Consider the following 16334-nt stretch of genomic DNA (forward strand, 5'->3'; position numbering starts at 1 on the left):
AGCGCTGGGAGGTCAGGCCGGGAGCTGCGCTGTTGCTGGCATTGTTTCGATAAGCTTCTGCAATGTCACAAGATTTATTTCCATCCAGTGTTGCATTCATTGTTCACCAAGATCTTGCATTGATGATGGTAGAGTCTGACTGCTGCGCAAAGCCTTCTCCAGCACATCCCAAAGATTCTCAATGGGGTTAAGGTCTGGACTCTATGGTGGCCAATCCATGTGTGACAATGATGTCTCATGCTCCCTGAACCACTCTTTCACAATTTGAGCCCGATGAATCCTGGCATTGTCATCTTGGAATATGCCCGTGCCATCAGGGAAGAACAAATCCATTGCTGGAAGAACCTGGTCATTCAGTCTGTTCAGGTGGTCGGTGACCTCATTCTTGGAGCACATACCGTTGCTGAACCTAGACCTGACCAACTGCAGCAACCCCAGATCATAGCACTGCCCCCACAGGCTGGTACAGTAGGCACTAGGCATGATGGGGGCATCACTTCATCTGCCTCTCTTCTTACCCTGATGCGCCTATCACTCTGGAACAGGGTAAATCTGGACTCATCAGACCACACGACCTTCTTCCATTGCTCCAGAGTCTAATCTTTATCCCTAGCAAATTGAAGCCTTTTTTTCTGGTTTGCCTCACTGATTAGTGGTTTTCTTACGGCTACACAGCTGTTCAGTCCCAATCCCTTGAGTTCCCTTCACATCGTGCATGTGGAAATGCTCTTACTTTCACTATTAAACATAGCCCTGAGTTCTACTGTTTTTCTTCGATTTGATTTCACCAAACGTTTAAGTGATCGCCGATCACGATCATTCAGGATTTTTTTCCCACCACATTTCTCCCTTGAATACGATGGGTCCCCACTATCCTTCCAGTTTTTAATAATGCGTTGGACAGTTCTTAACCGAATTTCAGTCGTTTCTGAAATCTCCTTAGATGTTTTCTCTGCTTGATGCATGCCAATGATTTGACCCTTCTCAAACAGACCAACATCTTTTCCACGACCACGAGATGTGTCTTTCGACATGGTTGTTTAAGAAATGAGAAGCAACTCATTGCACCAGTTGGGGTTAAATAACTTGTTGCCAGCTGAAAGATAATCGCCCATGCAGTAATTATCCAGTAGGAGGCTCCTAACTATTTGCTTAGGTAATTCCAGGTGGCGACTTTCTTTTTGGACAGGCAGTGTATAATAAAGGGCGTCTGCACAGCAATCTACCACGGTGGACATGCAAAAGCATACAGACGGTAAATGTAGCAGTACAACTACCAACAGCAAGGTGGTCTCTGCAGAAGCCACCTTGTCACCAGTAGATGGGCCCGACAAAAAGAGCTTCCAGTTTTCATATATAGTAAGTATAGCAGGGATGCAGATCAGAGTAATCCATGTTTCCAGGGTTTGCATGTCTTTCTACTTAGAGCAGGGTGTCTTTGCCCTTGGAGCAGGGTGTCTTTGCCCTTGGAGCAGGGTGTCTTTCCCCTTGGAGCAGGGTGTCTTTCCCCTTGGAGCAGGGTGTCTTTGCGGTGGAGCAGGGTGTCTTTGCCCTTGGAGCAGGGTGTCTTTGCGGTGGAGCAGGGTGTCTTTGCCCCTGGAACAGGGTGTCTTTGTCCTTGGAGCAAGGTGTCTTTGCCCTTGGAGCAGGGTGTCTTTGCCCTTGGAGCAGGGTGTCTTTGCCCTTGGAACAGGGTGTCTTTGCCCTTGGAGCAGGGTGTCTTTGCCCTTGGAGCAGGGTGTCTTTGCCCTTGGAGCAGGGTGTCTTTGCGGTGGAGCAGGGTGTCTTTGCCCCTGGAACAGGGTGTCTTTGTCCTTGGAGCAGGGTGTCTTTGCCCTTGGAGCAGGGTATATTTGCACTTGGAGCAGGGTGTCTTTGCCCTTGGAGCAGGGTGTCTTTGCCCCTGGAACAGGGTGTCTTTGCCCCTGGAACAGGGTGTCTTAGCGCTTCGAGCAGGGTGTCTTTGCCCTTGGAGCAGGGTATCTTTGCCCTTGGAGCAGGGTATCTTTGCCCTTGGAGCAGGGTATCTTTGCCCTTGGAGCAGGGTATCTTTGCCCTTGGAGCAGGGTTTCTTTGCCCTTGGAGCAGGGTATCTTTGCCCTTGGAGAAGGATGTCTTTGCCCTTGGAGCAGGGTGTCTTTGCCCTTGGAGCAGGGTATCTTTTCCCTTGGAGCAGGGTATCTTTTCCCTTGGAGCAGGGTATCTTTTCCCTTGGAGCAGGGTATCTTTTCCCTTGGAGCAGGGTATCTTTTCCCTTGGAGCAGGGTATCTTTTCCCTTGGAGCAGGGTATCTTTTCCCTTGGAGCAGGGTATCTTTGCCCTTGGAGCAGGGTATCTTTGCCCTTGGAGCAGGGTATCTTTGCCCTTGGAGCAGGGTATCTTTGCTCTTGGGGAAGGATGTCTTTGCCCTTGGAGCAGGGTATCTTTGCCCTTGGAGCAGGGTATCTTTGCCCTTGGAGCAGGGTATCTTTGCCGTTGGAGCAGGGTGTCTTTGCCCTTGGAGCAGGGTGTCTTTGCCCTTGGAGCAGGGTATCTTTGCCCTTGGAGCAGGGTATCTTTTCCCTTGGAGAAGGATGTCTTTGCCCTTGGAGCAGGGTGTCTTTGCCCTTGGAGCAGGGTGTCTTGGAGCAGGGTATCTTTGCCCTTGGAGCAGGGTATCTTTGCTCTTGGAGCAGGGTGTCTTTGCTCTTGGAGCAGGGTGTCTTTGCCCTTGGAGCAGGGTGTCTTTGCCCTTGGAGCAGGGTGTCTTTGCCCTTGGAGCAGGGTGTCTTTGCTCTTGGAGCAGGGTATCTTTGCTCTTGGAGCAGGGTGTCTTTGCCCTTGGAGCAGGGTGTCTTTGCCCTTGGAGCAGGGTGTCTTTGCCCTTAGAGCAGGGTGTCTTTGCCCTTGGAGCAGGGTGTCTTTGCCCTTGGAGCAGGATGTCTTTGCCCTTGGAGCAGGGTATCTTTGCCCTTGGAGCAGGGTGTCTTTGCCCTTGGAGCAGGGTGTCTTTGCCCTTGGAGCAGGGTGTCTTTGCCCTTGGAGCAGGGTGTCTTTGCCCTTGGAGCAGGATGTCTTTGCCCTTGGAGCAGGGTGTCTTTGCCCTTGGAGCAGGATGTCTTTGCCCTTGGAGCAGGGTATCTTTGCCCTTGGAGCAGGGTGTCTTTGCCCTTGGAGCAGGGTGTCTTTGCCCTTGGAGCAGGGTGTCTTTACTCCTGGAGCAGGGTGTCTTTGCCCTTGGAGCAGGGTATCTTTGCCCTTGGAGCAGGGTGCTGCGGCATATACTGTCTGTTTGCTTTAGCAGATCTTCTCATGACGTGTCCATGTCACTCACACACCATGGCGTCCTCATCTGACCCTCAGGCAGATAACTCACTCCTTAGGAACTCCATCACTGTAGGCTGGTGGCTTTGAAGATATTGTGACCTGGATCAGCCCTGAGAGTTGTCTTCTAATATGGGGTCACTTCATATGAAGGGGGGAATTATCGTGGGCAAACGGAAGTCTTTTGAGGTTTAGCTGTTGGGGGAGATTTGATGAGATGCTAATTAGATTTTCGCGTTTAGCGTATTCTATGTAGAGCAGAGGCCTACAGTGACATCATCAGGTAATGGACGTCATCACTGGGGGGTTGTGTAGGTCAGTGGGCGGCCCAAGATGCACATCAGTTATCTGCCCAGTGCCCTGTGCCAATGGCTCCCATCCCCGCTGTTCATTCTCAGAGCGGCACAGGTAGCCACGGTTTCAGGCAGTAACCATGTCATCGTGACCGCCTGCGCCGGGAAGGAAGCAACCTGGCCAGAAGAGGCTTGTGGCTTGCTTTGCAGAAGGCAGGAGTGAGGTTAGTATTTCGTGGGGTTTTTTTTTTATTCACTACTATGGGAGACATTATAACAATTGAGTCACTTCAATTGGGCATTTCAAACACTGGGGGCTATAAAGGGGGCATTATGAATACTTGTCATGCCCTGTTCGGACGGTCTGCGGAGGTCTGTCAGATTGGCAGCACGTGTCTAATCATTTGTTTTGTTTTGGAATCGTGCTGGATCCGCCTTCCGTCAGGTGCTCTGGGTGGGGTCATTGGCTTAAATTGCCTTCAATCCCAGAGGGCCGTGCGGGTTATAGAATTCAGTCTGGCCTTGGATTCAAGGAAGGAAGGATTTTCTGTTCCAGCTCAGATAAGTTTGGTTTCTGTTTTTGTTATTTGCGGTCTAGGCTGTTTATGTGTCTTCTGCCCCTTCTCCCCTTTCACCATCTCAGGGATTCTAGGGTATTTGCAGTCCAGGCACGAGGACACATTATTCCTACCTTTAAGGTCTGAATGTGGGCTTAGCAGCGTAGGGAGAGAAGTCATGGATTTGCTAGGTTTATTTGGTTGTCTGTGTATCTGAGATCCAGTCCGCCGTGACAATACTAGGAGTATTATTGGAGGTACTATAACAATTGGGGCACTACAAGGGGGCATTTTAAATATAGGGAGCTCTATAGCTAACGAGGGCAGTACATGGTGGGCATTATGAATACTAGGGGCTTTACTAGAGGAACCTATTTTAACTAATGTTGCATATTCTAATTACTGGAGGTCCTACAGGGAGGCATTATAACTACTGGGGGCACCACAGGAGGGGCAGTGTAACTTCTGGGAGTGCTATAGGGGGTATTATTACTACTGTGGCCACTACAGAGGGGCATTATTACTACTGAGGGTGCTGTGGGGGCACTATTGTTAATGAAAGCTCCCTGGGAGAGAATTACTATTGATGTGACTTATCAGGAGCACTATTACTATAGGGGGGACTATCTGTATGGCACTATTGTTTCTGCAGGATAGTATTTGAGGACTTTGGTGAGCACAGCGGGTAAAGTATTGGGGGTAATACAGCAGGATGACACTGTTGTGGCACCAGGAGGGGGGAGATGATGCAAAAGTGAGAAATCTAAGATGTCTGTGTGGTAAACTCTGCAGAGACGTGGCTGAAAAGTGTCATCATGGTGGTCTGCTTTCAATGGAGAAGGTGAGGAAAGAGAACATCTACATCAGAGGAGACATCACTGGATGTGAGGTATGTGGTGATGTATCTTAGCTCTGAATGTAATGTCCATCTAAATATGTCTTTAGCACTAGGGCTGGGAGTAAACTGTGCAGTACATTGTTTTTATTTGTGGGACCCAAGCTATAGGAACAGCCCCTGGTGTAGGTTTCTAGTGTTCTGTCTAGGTCTCATGTTACAGTCTTGGGGGTCTTTTGCCGCCATCATGGATTTCATGTCTTTATTTCCCTTATTTCTTGTACGGACAGTCAGTTTCCCAATATCAAGGAGGAAAGAAACAATGGGGGAGCCAGAAGTAGTCAATTCCTTCCTATCCTAATCATTCTTCCAACATCCTTGTGCCCTGGCTGTAGTGGAGAAGAACAACCTTTGGCCCACAGTCCAGTGCCTACTGCCAATATGAGATGGTGGACGATGTCTCTAATAAGGATTAATAAGCAGCGTCTTCTCTCTTTATTACCAGCCACGTTTCATGTTGTCAACACCGTTTCGGTCATTCTGGTCATATTACAGTCTAGTGGCATAGTGTTTACCGCACGGGAAAAATATTTTGATATTTTAAAAGATCGACATTATTTTTTATTGTTTATTTTTATTTGGAAAAGGAGGTGATATCCTCGGTGAAAGTCCTCGGTGGACAGCCATGTATGGTCTCTCCAGAGATGTTGGATTGAAAGACATTCACAGAGTTGTCCCTAAGCCTCTCCTGTGTTGTCTTGGCTGTGTATTTAGGGTCATTGTCTTGTCCTTTGGCCCAGTCTGAGGTCCAGAGCGCTCTGGATTAGGTTCTCGCCATCTCCATCTTGTCCACCATTCCATCACTTGGAGTGCTGTTGGCATTGGAGTTGCTATTCTTTGCCGCATTTTGCAGATCACGGACCCGTTGAATTCAATGGGTCTGCACCACAATGCTGGTATCCACGTTTTCTGGATCTGTGGTTTGCGTTCATATTTCTGATGTTTTTTTTATTCATATAGACATGTAACGTGTAACATAGGGATATGCCATCAGTGTCAGATAGGTGTGGGTCCCACTTTTGGGATCCTCTCCTAACTCCAGAAGGTGGCCTCCACATTAAAGGAGAGCACACTCCGTTCTGGAGGTAGGAGTGGGTCCTACCTTTGGGACCAGCACCTATCTGACATTGATGGCTAATGGAAGAAGTTTGGAACAACCAGGACTCTTCCTAGAGCTGGCCACCAAACTAAGTAATCGGGGGAGAAGGGCCTTAGTAAGAGAGGTGACCAAGAACCCAATGGTCACTCTGGCTGAGCTCCAAAGATCCTGTGTGCAGAGTGGAGAAACTTCCAGAAGGACAACCATTACTGCACCAATCTGGGCTTTATGGCACAGTTGCCAGAAAGAAGCTTCTCCTCAGGAAAAGACACATGAAAGCACTTAAAGGATCTCAGACTGTGAGGAACAAGATTCTCTGCTCTGATGAAACCAGCGTCATGTCTGGAGGATACCAGGCCCTGCTTATCACCTGCCCAATACCATCCCTACAGAGAGGCGTGGTGGTGGCAGCATCAAGGGGGGAAGAGGCAGGGAGAACGGTCAGGGTTGAGGAAAAGCTGAATGGAGCAAAGTACAAAATCTCATCCACAGCCTGGGAAACATTTCTGAAACAAAACCTGTAGATAAGTTGACCCGCGCTGCAGATTTTCATTCTGCATTTTCGGAATTTGCAGGTTTTGCTGGCCCATATCCAAATTTTTTAGAAAATTATTTTCTTCGCAATCGCGTTAAACGCTTGCCTCATCGGATTTATCAATGTTTTCAGATAATGACTTGTAGCCTGGACGCAGCGCGTTTCCAGACAGATGTATAATGATGTGATTTCATCAGAGCCCTGGAACATATGGTCACAGCAGAAGATGGAAATGAGGGCGTTAAACTGACTTATTTTATTTGCACTGTAAAGAGGTCCAAAAAGTGTAGAAATCTAATAAAATATTCCGGCCTCCGTGGAGTGCAGCAGAGAACTTGCTTTCTTCAATGCTGATCCTTATTTTCACTGATTACTTATTCCTTAATTATTTTTTTCCTCTGCTCAGTGTCTTAGGGATTGATTAGAAAACAGATCTTGCCCTGGAAATATCACCGCTCCAATTCAAGGCATAGAAAAGATTAAATCTATTGAGTTCAATGTATAATCAGTATGCAGGAAGCTCCTCATCTCCCTCTAGTGGTGGCTGTAGACTGGCAGAAATCAACAGTTTGTTACTAACCTGTCCCGGTTCCAGTGCTGAGCACGACCTTGCTCCCCTCAACTCAACACACAGTGACAATGACATCCCCACATATTTAAGTCACGCTGGCACCTAACTATTGTTAGACCTTCTTATAGAGCAATTTGGCTAATATAGTGCTATAATCTTTGTCTAATAGTTGTAATTTTTTCTCATCTGAAGTTTACAACTATTAAAAAAAAAGATTATAGCACTATATTAGCTAAATTGCTCTATATTTGTTATTTTATTTTGAATATTCGCTATATTGCTATATATTCTTGTTTTAGAATATTACGAATATTTGAAAAAACGAAGTTATAGCAATATAGCGAATATTCGAAAAAAACGAATATATCATGTGTACTGATTTAAAAAATAAATTATAATCGAATATTCAAAATTACGAATATATATCATATATAATATATATCACTTTTCAGAAGCTCCCTGATGTCCCACACTTGGCAGCATGGTTATGCTAAGTTCATGGCATTGCGGAGGAGGAGCAAGTCACAGGAACTTTCTCTTTGGTCGTCTTTATTTCCCTGTGTCATGCTCCGCCCCCTCAGGTTCCTGCAATAGGCATAACACAGTGACGAGCTTTCATTTCCCACTTTACACAAACCTTTCTTGTTACCAGGGTCATGTGACAATAAACTGTTCACAGAGTGTCCCACTGGTGCCAAGTGTTCACTGCTCATGCAGCACCTCCGCAGGCAAAATTAGGTATTACAGATCCCAATTAAATGCCTGAGCTGCCCATGTAATGCACAAACGTACCTTCTCCAGAGCTCCTCTTTGTAGCCATTCTCCACGATGGCTAATAATTCAGGGTCCTGAACGAGGAATACCCAGAATTCAATAATGAGATAATTCAAAAGCATCCCTTTAACCCACTCCCAACCGTTCAACGTAAATATATGTCAGCGGTGCGGGAGAAGTATATGGAGCAGGCTCACGGGCTGACCTTCTCTATAAGTGCAGGCTGTATAATGATCAGGATTGGAGATAACTCTGATTCTGGTCATTTAACCCCACCGCTGGGACCCGCACCTATATCGAGAACGGAGCAGGGGAACGCTGTGGCTGGAGGACCCCAGATTTCCCGGGGTCGGTCCACCACCAACCGCTTATCCCCGCCTCTCCCATAGAAAGTGAATGGGAGCGTGCCGGCCCATGCTCCCATTAATTTCTATGGGGCAGACGGCAATAGCCGAGCCAGTGCTCCGCTATTTTTGGCGGCCACATAGAAATTAATGGAGGGCGGCTGCACATGCGCAGTGCGCTCTCCTTCACTTTCGGGGCTCCGTTCTCAATATAGGTGCGGGTCCCAGCGGTGGGACCCGCACCTATAAGATAATGGGGGCATATCCTAGCGATATGCCCCCATTGTCTGAGATGAGAAAACCCTTTTAAGTCCTGCCTGCAGCGGTGCTTAATAGACAGCCAGTATAAATCCTATTGCAGTGTATGCTATATATGCCTAGGGGGCGCTAAAGAACAAGTAACCAAAAAATTTTAAAAAAATATAAAACATTTGGTGGAAGTGTCCTCTGATAGTCCCTTATTGGACACCTGTTTGTGAGATATTGACCAAACTCTGCAAAAATGGGGTAACCCAATCACCACAGTTCTGCCTTCTGGGGATTATCCCATTCACCTCATTCACAAAACAGGAGGAACAACGCCTGGGCCAACAATCGCAGCACACTGGAAAGAGGCAGCTTCCCCGGCTATCTCACACTGGCTTAACAGATCAGGTTTACCCAATGGAACTAATTGCCCATTGGGAGCTAAAGTCGACGCCACAGTTTGAAAGTGTATGGGGTGCCTGGAAAAAAAACGTTTCACACGAGCGAGTCCATTGCGGGAATCGCGCTCCGTGTGTCAGTGTGATCCTCCGCTCTGGACTTGCAGGAGCGCACGGCATTATCATGATTTATAATGCTATGTGTCTCTGCATGACCTTATTTCTACAGAATCATAGTGACATACGTATAGCTGTCAGTATGATTCTGTAGAAATAAGGTCCCTAAGGCTCCATTCACACGTCCGTTGCGGATCCACAACACACCCGCCCGGCACCCCTATAGAAATGCCTATTGTCCGCAGCTGCGGACAAGAATAGGACATGTTCTAGCTTTTGCGGAGCTGCGGACCCGAAGATCGGGGCCGCGCTCCGCAATTGCGGATGCAGACAGCACACTGTGTGCTGTCCGCATCTATTCCGTCCCCATAGAGAATGAATGGGTCCGCACCCGTTCCGCAAAATTGCGGAACGGATGCAGACCCATTTTGCGGACGTGTGAATGGAGCCTAAGGCCTCTGCCACGCGACCGTATGGATTTTTCAGTGTTTTGCGGTCCGTTTTTCACGGTTCCATTTTTTTTGTTTCCATTGTGTTTCCGTTTCGGTTACGTTTTTCCGTATGGCATATACAGTATACAGTTTCTACATAGAAAAAATTGGGCTGGGCATAAAAATTTTCTATAGATGGTTCCTCAAAAACGGAACGGATACGGAAGACATACGGATGCATTTCCGTATGTGTTCTGTTTTTTTTTGCGGAACCATTGACTTGAATGGAGCCACTGATAGTGATTTGCGGGCAATAATAGGACATGTTCTATCTTTCAACGTAACGGAAATACGGAAACGGAATGCATACGAGGTACATTCAGGTTTTTTTTTTGGAACCATTGAAATGAATGGTTCCGTATAAGGAACGCAAAAAACAGGGAAAAAAAAAAGGTTGTGTGAAAGAGCCCTTAGGCTACATGCACACAACCGTTGTGTTTTTTGCGGTCCGCAATTTGCGGAACGGCACGGACAGCCTTTAATATAACTGCCTATTCTTGTCCGCAAAGCGCATATTGTTTTTTGCGGGGCCACGGAACGGAGCAACGGATGCGGACAGCACACGGAGTGATGTCCGCATGTTTTGCGGCCCCATTTAAAGGAATGGGTCCACATCCAAAACTGTGGCACGGATGCGGACCAAAACAACGGCCGTGTGCATGTAGCCTAAGGCATTTTGCGGAACGGAATTGCGGACCCACTCATTTCTATGGGGCGGCATGATGTGCTGCCCGGATACAGAATTGCGTATCCGCACTTCCGAGTCCGCAATTCCGTTCCCGAAAAAAATAGAACATGTCCTATTCTTGTCCGCAATTGCGGACAAGAATAGGCATATTCTATTAGTGCCGGCGATGTGCGGTCCGCAAAATGCGGAACGCACATTGCCGTGTCCGTGTTTTGTGGATCCGCAAAACACGCTACGGACATGTAAATGGAGCCTAAGGGCTCGTGTGATTCCCGTTGCTGTATTGCGGACCGCATCTTTTTGTGGAACGGAAGGATCGCGGACCCATTCAAGTGAATGGGTCTGCGATCCCCATGCGCCTGCCCCACGGACGGTGCCCGTGCATTGTGGACTGCAATTTTCGGCCCACAGCATGGGCACAGGCTTCACACGTTCGTGTGAACGAGCCCTAACTTCAGTTTTTTTTGTGGACCCATTGAATTGAATGGTTACGCATACGGTCCGCAAAACAAAAAACGGAACAGACACGGAAAGAAAATACGTTTGTGTGCATGAGCCCTAAGGATGTTAAGTTAAAGCGGAATGGTCCTTCAGGGCTTGTTCACACGACCGTATGGCTTTGGCCTCTTGCACACAAATCCCGTTTACAGGCTGTTTTTTGCGTTCCGTATATGGTCCGTATACGGAACCATTCATTTCAATAGTTCCGCAAAATAAAACTGAATGTGTTCCGTATACATTCCGTTTCCGTATTTCCGTTTGTTCCGTTGAAAGATAGAACATGTCATGTCACAGGTATAATTAAATGCATATATATGTAGGTTTGTATCAAATATGTCCTATTATTGCCCGCAAATCACGTTTTGTGGCTCCATTCAAGTCAACAACAAAAAATGCATTTCCGTATGTGTCGCGTTTTTTTGCGGACCCGTTGACTTGAATGGAGCCACGGAACGTGATTTACGGACAATAATAGGACATGTTCTATCTTTGAACAGAATGGAAATACGGAAACGGAATGCATACAGAGTACATTCTATTTTTTTTGCGGAACCATTGGAATGAATGGTTCCGTATACGGGAATTAAAAAAATGGCCCATATACGGAACGCAAAAAACGTTTGTGTGAACGAGCCCTTAATCGCACCAGAGCCGAATGGATCCAAACGGATTTGGAAAAAAAGGGATTAAATGTTCTTCAGGTGCCTCCGAAATCTGCGTCCTCTGAAGATCCCCCATCCGCACGATGTATCACATGGTGCTAATAATACATGTCAGCCCCTGGAACGTCTCAGCCGCGGCATCCAAGCTGCTTTTAATGACATTTTAATGCCTCCTTTCTTTCGGAGCGGTGGCAATGAGCAGGATCCGGAGATGTGTGTGTGCGACAATCCGCGGGACATCTGATCAGCGCAAGGAAAGCAGCAGGAAAGCAATCTATCACGCCGCAAGCCCACCCAACCTCGCCCGCCCCAATTTGCTCATTTCCACGCAAGCCGTTACTAACAATGTGAAGACTAGCGAGGTGACGGAAGCCTTTTCCGGGCAGCCATTTGTCAGTGCCACAAACATCATTTATCTGTGCCATGTGTTCAGAGCGTTACGGTCACTGATGACGGATCTGGCCGCCGGCTACCAAAAAAAAATATATATATTGTACGATGATGTCACCCACAAAGCATTGTCATGTTTCAGGATTCCGTCGTTTTCCTGTCTTCGCTCTCAGGAGCCATGACGTCACAGCTCTCTGATGCCCCTGCTGGTGTAATGTGTGTATAGCGCATTGTGGCGGATGTAATTGATGCACAATTTTTGATGTAGAAATGACTGCACCTCCCACAATGCACCATGTCTGTTTTTGCCGATCCCTTATTTGTTAGAAGAGTCGCCTCATTATACGACGAGCACAGGGTATCCCGCTGTAAGGAGCACCAGCAATCAGCTGCACTCTATGGTTGTATTCAATTACCCTGCAGCGCCACCACAGGGCAAATTAAGCATTACACAATTTACATTTAGAGGAGTTTTCCGAGATTTTTTTTTCTACTGATGACCTATCCTCCTGTGAGCGCCGCGGCCTTCCCGCTGCTTCCCTAGGCCTGTGACATCGCGTTCATCGGTCGCATGGCCTAGGAGCGGAATGGAATGGGGCTGAGCTGCAATACCGAGCACAGCCACTATCCAATGGACGGCGCTGCGCTTGCTGAGCTGAGAGAAAGCCGTGGCGCTGCCTTCTCAAACCGTGTGTCGGACCCCCACCGATCAGATACTGATGACTTAGGCCCCATGCACACGGCCGTTGTTCACAGCCGTGTGCGGGCCGTGGAACCGCGGCCTGGATCCCTCCTGAGAGCAGGAGCGCACGACGTCACTGGTTGCTATGACGCCATGCGCTCCCTGCTGCCGGCACAGTACAGTAATACACTGGTATAGATCATACCAGTGTATTACTGTATTGCGGCGGCAGCAGGGAGCGCACGGCGTCATAGCAACCAGTGACGTCGTGCGCTCCTGCTCTCAGGAGGGATCCAGGCCGCGGTTCCACGGCCCGCACACGGCTGTGAACAACGGCCGTGTGCATGGGGCCTTATCCTGAGAATAGGTCATCAGTATTAAAATTTCAGAAAACTCTTTTAACCCTTTGGCTCCAAGGTGCGCAAGGGGAGTGTGGAGTGGGCTCACGAGCTGTTATTGTACTGTAATACAGCTGACTCCCACCCACAATAACCAGAAAAAACGCAGATCCTGGTCATTTAACCCATCAGATGCCATTGTCATAGCAACTTAGGGGTTAGTCAGAGGGTGGGGCCCCCTCCTGACCTCTCATAGGCACCCACGTGGTGAAGTTACAGGGTGCCAATTGGTTGCTATGACAGCCTGGGGCATTGTGAAGGCACCCAGGCCTGCCATAGCAAACTGACTATTAATCCCTGCCTGCACCAGTACGGAGAATACCTACAGACTGTAATAGTTTACTAGTGCAGTCTATGCTATTAGCAATGGGAGGTATGTTCAAGTTCCCAAGGGGGACAAAAAAAATAAAATAATATATATATATATAGATATGTAGAGAGGGGAATAAAAAAAATCTAAACACCCTCTTTCCCAATTTACATATAGAAATAAACAATAATTGATATCGCCACGCCCGAAAATTATCCAAACTATTAATAAATAATAGAATATTTATCCTAAGTGAGGAATGCCATATTGGGGGGGAAAAAAAACAACAAATCAAAATGGCCCAATCATCATGTTTTTCGTCACATTGCCCCCTAAAAAAATGTCTTAAAAAATGATTGAAAAGTGGCCTGTTCCCCAAAATGGTACCGAGCTCGCCGTGCAAAAAACAAACAAAAACAAGCCCTTCTACAGCTCTGTAGACGGAAAGATAAAAATGTTATGGGGGGAGGGGTTGGGTCATAATGTGGCGATGCACACAAAAATTTGACTTTTTTTTAAGGTATTTTTTTAAAATTAAAGTAAAATATTAAAAAAATCATAATTTTGCCTGCAATTGTAATGACCACTAGAATAAGGTAATTAGTTCATGTTTAGCATGGAGTGTACGTCGTAAAAACAAACAAAAACAAAAAAGGCGTAATTGCATTAATATTTTTTTATTTATTTTTTCCCCATATGGAATTTTTGTCCCATTTTTCAAAAAAAAAAAGGCGTAATTGCATTAATATTTTTTTATAAATTTTTTCCCCATATGGAATTTTTGTCACATTTTTCAAATTCTTTGATGCCATTAAAAACCCATCTTGCCATCTTAAAAAATATAAAAATCACATCCCCGCCAATTAGCTAGTGATGGCCTATCCTGAGGATAAACCATCACCTAGTGAAGGCTGAACAACCCCTTTAAAAGTGAATTTCCTGGTGGGGATGGATGATAAGTGTCTGATTGGTGAGGATCCTTCTGCTGGGACCCTCAATGATCACGAGAATGGGAGTCCTGTGTCCCATCACATGGAGCAGCGGCTATGCTGGTGGTAGTAGTACTCACAGTTCACTGTGGCAGTCTCCCCTCTGGAGCTCCCTGGGGCCGTGCACCCTTGCTTTGGGGCTCTTGCCTGGTGGTAGTTGGGGTGCTCTTCATGGTAGATGTTTGGCTGGGAGCAAGGCAGTGTGGATGATGGCGGCAATAATCAAGCCATTGGTTACAACAAATAAAATCTCTTTACTGAGTTGATGATGAGGGTAGTAGTACAAATAGCAGCAAAGACACAGTTTAGAGGATTTCCACAGAGCAGCAGTTTCCACAATGGCTGTGTATAGGCAAAACCAGTGATCGAAGTTGTTCTCTTTCTTATCATTTTAAAAATAGGTTCTTATCAACTCCGTCTGCAGTTCCCGGGCTGAAGGGCGCAGGTTAGGATAATGGTGGCCAACCCATATCAAAATGTGGTAGGTGCTGAGCAGTAAGTTCCCTTGCCATAAACAGTCTGTACCTTACTATCGTTATCCCGCATGGTCTTAATGGTGACCTTCTCAAGATGTCCTCCTTTCCTTAAGAGTACTCTGGTGTAGAAGTAGTCCTTTATCACTCAGAGATGGCAGTTTATTGAACTTGAGACCTAGCTCATTTAGGTCTTGTCAGTAGCTGCACTAGACTAGAACTTTACTAACTAACCAGGAGGCAGACTTAGGTCCAACACCTGGCAACCTTACTGGTAAAGAAACGTAAGCCAGTTAATTGCTAACACATTGCTGACTCAATACAAGAAAAACAAGTGCTTTGAACCATAAATCACAACATTGCACTACATATCAGTAAGTTAAGTGCGGTAACTAATTAACCCTTTGCAGTGCCCCACTGGAATATAGTCCTGCACAAGTGCACTGCTGCACCATTCACCTCTATGGGGCCAAAGAGAAGCCAAATACAGGGCTTAACTTTCTCCGTCAGACTAATAGAGATAAATGGAGAGGTGCTGCACATGCTCCGTTCTCGTGATCAGTGGGGATCCCAGTGGTCGGGCCCCCACTAGACACTTATCCTCTCTCCTGTGGATAGGAAATAAGTTTAAATTTTGGAACCGGAAGAGTAAGCATCGTCGTGGCAGCCAGAGAGGCTGCTACAAGGCCTGTAGTGGCATGGAGGCCTGGGCCATAATCAATGTCTTTCATGCATTACGGCCTGGGCCTCATTACCTGGTCTGTGCTCTCCCCAGCTGGTGCAATGCACTCACATCATTGCACCTGCAGGGCTGAATAGACAAGTGAATGGGCCGAGGATCATACATTCAACCCTGTAAGTGACATCACTGCATAGCGCCTGCTGGGGAGAGCGGGATGTGCTCTGTTAATTGGGGAAACGGGGCTAGGTGAGTATTCCTTTTATTTATTATTATTATTAACACTACAGGGGCATCACAGACGTAAAAGGTGCTAAAGGGGAGAACTACTGTGTAGGGGCACTAAGGGGGCAAAACTACTGTGAGGGGTAAATAAGGGGGCATGCTACTGTGAAGGAGGCACTAAGGGGGTATAACTACTGTGTGGGGGCACTAAGGGGGTATAACTACTGTGTGGGAGCTCTAAGGGGATATAATGACTGTGTGGGGGCACTAATGGGATATAATGACTGTGTGGGGGCAGTAAAGGGGTATAACTACTGTGTGGTTGAAATAAGGAGGCATAACTACTATGTGGGGGAAATAAGGAAGCATAACTACTGTGTGGGGGCAGTAAAGGGGCTTTCTACTCTGTGGGGGCACTAAGGTGGTATAACTACTGTGCGGGGGCACTAAGAGGCATTCTACTGCGGGGTGGGGCACTAAGGGGGTATAACTACTGTGTGGGAGCACTAAGGGGGTATAACTACAGTGTGGGGGCACTAAGGGGGTATAACTACTGTGTGGGGGCACTAAGAGGTATTTTACTGTGTGGGGGCACTAAGAGGTATTTTACTGTGTGGGGGCACTAAGAGGTATTCTACTGTGTGGGAGCACTAAGGGGTATAACTACTGTGTGGGGCACTAAGGGACATTTTACTGTGTGGGAGCACTAAGGGG

Source organism: Bufo gargarizans, chromosome 4 (assembly GCF_014858855.1).
Source record: "Bufo gargarizans isolate SCDJY-AF-19 chromosome 4, ASM1485885v1, whole genome shotgun sequence".
NCBI classification, from domain to species: Eukaryota; Metazoa; Chordata; class Amphibia; order Anura; family Bufonidae; genus Bufo; species Bufo gargarizans.